Raw genomic sequence first — 5,247 nt, 5'->3', positions numbered from 1 at the left:
CCACACCTTTCTCCAAGCACCACCTTGAGGAATGGAGACGGCCCACCAACTTACCTCAGCCTCCCTGGCTTCAATAACCACCATCTCCGCTCCAGGATCTACTACAGCTGTGCCCTTGGTAATGGTAGCATGGTATAATAATACTAATGATTTCTAGTATTTGAGGGCTTTCATTATGTGCTGGACATGGCTCAGTGCCACGTACACCTTATCATCTCATTTAAACTTTCCAACAACCCCATGAAGACATTAAGGTGCCCAGTTTTTAAATACATGTTTAAACAGCCCTCGGCTCAGGAGTGGTGGGTCTGGAATTTGAACCCCAGTCAGTCGGACTCTCTCTTTAACCTGTGCTCTTAACCGGTGGGGTGAAAATAATCGCCATTTAAACCCTGGCTCTGCCACTCTGTCACACGGGCTTTCTGATGCTGAGCAAAATTAAAACCTCTCTAAGCCCAGTTTTCTAATTTATAAAACTGTCAGAAATTAAGAAGATAATATGTTAAGTGCCCAGCATGGTGCCTGGCACACCACAAATGTGCTGCATCCATCCTACCAACGAGTATTTATGGAGCACCGCCTACACGTCCACCCGGGGAGGGGCTGAAGACACAGCAGCGGGTGAGACAAACCAGGTCTCTGCCTGCACAGGTCTGTGCGGCATCTCAGCAAACATTTCACAGATGAAACAAGCCTTCAAGGGGTCTGCCAGCCTCCGCTCTACCTCTCATCCATCAGCCAGTTATTCAGCTATAAAGCAATCGAATGAGGGCCTTTCCCTACTTAAATCCTTCATCGTCAAAAAAAAATAAAATCCAAATTTCTTAACACAATATGCTAGAATGGCTGTAGGTAAGTGGCCCAGTTCTTCTCCCCACCCTACTCCCCTCCACCTGCACTTCTTCAAGCAGTGAAAACCTTTCTTCATATGACATCTGTTTGGAAGCCTGAACTGAAAAACAGATCAACAGAGACCTATGCTGGTAACAGGCAATGAGAACCGGAGGCCCCAGTCTGGCATCCTAACCCCTTCTCCCCTCCCCAAGCGTGTGCGCGCACACACGGCTACAGCTCCCAAAGCAACGTCGTGGGTTCTGTCACACAGACTGAAAACCAAGCTTCCCATCGGTGTTGTTCTAACTGCAGGGCTCAGTCCATTAGTGGGTTATGAAATCAATTCAGTGTTTGGAATCCGTGATTTGGCAAACAAAAGTAAGAGTGCAGTACATGAACTAATGGCTAAGTACTGGTATGTAAAACCCATTAGATATGCACACACAGGCACTCACACACTAAACTGTGACATAAACTGTATTTCTTAGTTCATGGTCAGAACGACTCCAGAGCCCCTGTATGACATTCTCTGAGCAGCCTCAGTTCCTTCCATGTTTCCTCAGTCACGTAAAACTCCATCCACAGCAAGCCACTTGCAGTCCCCCAAACGCGTCTTGCTCTTTCACTTCCGTGCCTGTGAGTGCACACGTCAGGCCTGGTGCTAGGCGCTAGGAATGCACAGTGAGAAAAACCAAGGTCTTGCCCACATGGCATTCAACAATCTAGAGAGACATATATCCTACAAGTCACCCTGATTAATATATAACTGTGAACCAAAATAAGCAGTCTAAGTGTAACAAATATGGATTTTCAAGAACATTTATCAAAGACAGTTAGTCTAAGGGGACAAAGGAGGCATCCCTGAAAAAGAATCAATGAGCAGAATCTAAAGAATATTGCAGAGCTAACTAGGTAAGAAAGTGGAGAGCGCATTCCAGACAGAACGGAATACAAGCAACCCTGGGAGGAGAGAGGACATGGCATATCTGAGAAACTGAAGAAGACGACAGCGTGGGGGAGCCCACAGAACAAGGGGGCGAGAGATCCAAAATAACTGGAAAACCTGGCAGTGACCAGACCAGGGGGGTCTTATGGGCTAGGATTTTGTGTTCTGTCTGCAGAGTAAGGGGAAGCCATCGGGGGTATGTCAGCAGGAAATAATGAAAAAGGAGTTGTGAAACATGGTGTCTACAGTGTGGATGGGCTGAGGGGAGGAAGGAGTGGCTGCCTGGGGACCAGTTAGACCACAGAATAGTCCAGGTGAGTGGTGACAGTGAACTGATTTACTATCTTGGAAACTGGGGGAGGCAAGAGAAGGTGGTGGTGCTGAACAGAGGCTGAGTCCTAGGTTCTGGCTTGCATGGCTGGCTAGATGGTGCTGCCAGCTAAGAGTAAACTGGAAAAGACCAGGTCTGGAGAAGACTATGGATTCGACCTTGGATAAGCTGCATTTATGGTGACTTTGAGTTAGGTATGTGTCCTGAAAGAACCTGGAAGCCATGAGTATACAGACGGTGAATGGAACTGGGCATATGAGAGTGAGGAAAATGCCTGGGGTTGAGTCCTAAAGGCCTCTCCGTTTCCTGGTGTTCCATTCCTACCTGCTGTAAATGTGTATGATTACACCTAGTTAACCACACAATCACATGTACTTTAAAGCTGAAATATAGAAATAAAAAAATAAAAAGTGGAAGTCTGTTCACTCCTCGGGTAATTAAAATTAACAGCTCAATATATACCCATATATTTTTTTAAAACTGGGATTATGCTATGCACACTTTTCTATAATCTGTTTCTTTTTTAAATCAGCAATGTAGTATACTCTTCTATATCAGAGTCTATATAGTTCTATCTTACTCAGCTGAAGGGCAATGAAGTATTATTATATGGTAGGACTGTAGGGCAACAAAGTATTATTGCATGGTAGGACTGTATCACAATTTAACAAACCCCCGTGGTTGAGTCACCTGCTCATTCCACTGTCCCCCTCCTGCCTTGCTCACCAAGCCCTGATTCCGTTCCAACACAACACGGTCAGCCTCAGGTGATGGTTCATAATTGTCTTATGTCATTTAAGACCATGCTGTTGTCCACCTTTGCTTTATTTTTTTTAGGCTTTAAAATACTTTTAAAAAATGCGTGGATTTTAGAAAGAGACAGAAATACTGAGTTGGTGTTCCACTTATTTATGCATTTACTGGTTGTTTCTTATATGTGCCCTGAATGGGGATTGAGCCCACAACACTTAGTGTACTGGGATGATGCTCTAACCAAATGAGCTACCCGTCCCGGGCCTATCACCTACCTTTTCAACTTCCCTTGCAGCTTTGGGCAGTCAAGTCATCAGGTTCTGGCTAATGAACGTAAGGGGAAGTTTGTTATGACAGCTTCTGAGTAAGCTTTTGCTTTCCTAATAAAAGAGAATGAACATGAGTAGTACTCTCTCTACCCTTTCTTCCTATTTTGGACATAAATGTGATGACAGGAGGAAGCTCCACAAGTCACTCTGCAACTTCAAAGCCATAAGCCAGCACTGAGAATAGTAGAGCAGAAAGGCGGAGAGGCAGCCTGGGCTGACACGAATAGACACACACAGGAACACTGACTCATTTTAAAGAATCCAAATATATTTCCAACTTTAAAGTCTAAAAAATTAAAATAAAACATTCTAAATCAAAGATTCAAAGACGTAAGTGATGCTCTACAAAAATAAGAAGCACATTTAGAACAAGATGCTAGAGAAAATACTTCCACCTGTTCCTGAGACGCCGTCACGTGTCGGGGCCAGAAACGCCTTCCTGGCTCCCTGCAAGCACACGCCGGCGTCCTGCAGCTGGACCTTGGCACACAGCCTCCGACACCTCTCCTGCTGCACTCCGTTTGTGAGCTCTACCTCCTTTTGCCCGCAGTTTGAAAATGTACCAAATTAAGAAATAATCGTTTACATAGACAGTTGAAAGGTATTTGATTGGGTGAACCATTATTTTTCCTAAGTTTATAACTAGAATAAAAACGAAACAATCAGAAGTGAAAACTGTTTAAAAGAAAAAGAAAAAATTCCTCTCTTCTTAAAAGAAAGTGCTTCCTAGCTATTTATTCTAGAACTCCGTTATTTTGCTCTAATGTTGATGGTTTCTTCTGTTCTCAATTTTACCAGCTTCTCATGTTCTGACAAAAATATAAGATGTTAGATTTCTCAAATTCAGCAACTTATAGCTCCACTTAAAATAAACACTTAAAGGCTATTAAATTAATGTATAATGCATAATGTATTAAATTAATGTATAATGTGAATAAACTATAACTTAAAGTATTAGAAACAAATGATTTTATGTGTAATCCAAATTGTACATAATTCTTATCTATGCTTCTAAACAGAAGCTCACATTTGTATTACTTTTACAGTTTACAAAGTGCTCTTATATACATTTTCCCATTTTCTACCCTAGACAGACATGTGAGATAAATATTATTTCACAGGTGGAAATGAGACCCAGACATTGCGAGTGCTTTAACCACTATACAGTACAGCCCTGAGACTCTGATCTGCGAACGGTTTTAATAATACAAATATCACATACATTTCGATTTTTATCACCGTTTTCAAGTTTCCATTTTCTTAACAAAGAAAAACAATGAAAAAAGTTTTCTGCAATCTGATAATAAAAATGGGAAATATTAGACAATATACTAACCCAGTGAGTACGATCTACCAGAAAAAAAGTCTACTTTGGTAGTTCTATGTTGTTGCTTGTACATACAGGGCACCAGAACCAAAACCACATTTAAGTGAATAATGTTTTTCTATTTTAGAGAAAATAACGCAGGCAACTCCTGTTGCCTCTAAGCCTAACGCATGTCTACATGTATTAGGGTGTGTAGGCAGCCAGGATGGACATAGAAAAATACTTTATCCAGATCTGGAGTTCTAGGCCTCTGATTATCCCAGCTTAGGCCTAAAGGGACTTGACAATTTGGTAACATGTCTCGTCTTTAGTAATGAATTTCTTTTTATTTTCCCATTCCCTTTTCTTTCTAAGTACCCTATACCATTTAGACTAGAAATTCCAACAGGTAGCCTTTCTTTCTGAATTATCTTTTCTTCTGTACAACTGTTTTTCAGAATTTCCCCTTCCTATTCCAAATCTTGAAGACATTTCTTTATAGTAGATGAGGGACCCAGAGCTTACGCCCACTGCCAGGAGAGAGTCAGGCATGAGTTCCCCAGCACAGAGCTGAAAGGAACTCTGAACAAAGGACGGTGGTCCCTGGCAGCGCAGAGCCACCTGCACTCGGAAAGCTGCGTGCAGCTCTCCCGCATTTGAAGAGGTCCCTTTGTTACTGCTCTGACAGTTTAAGAAGGAAGATTCTGGCTGGTAGTTTAAATCCTTGGTTCAAAGAATCACTCTTTTT

Source organism: Phyllostomus discolor, chromosome 3 (assembly GCF_004126475.2).
Source record: "Phyllostomus discolor isolate MPI-MPIP mPhyDis1 chromosome 3, mPhyDis1.pri.v3, whole genome shotgun sequence".
Classification (NCBI taxonomy): domain Eukaryota; kingdom Metazoa; phylum Chordata; class Mammalia; order Chiroptera; family Phyllostomidae; genus Phyllostomus; species Phyllostomus discolor.
Note: the sequence above shows the minus strand (reverse complement) of the source record.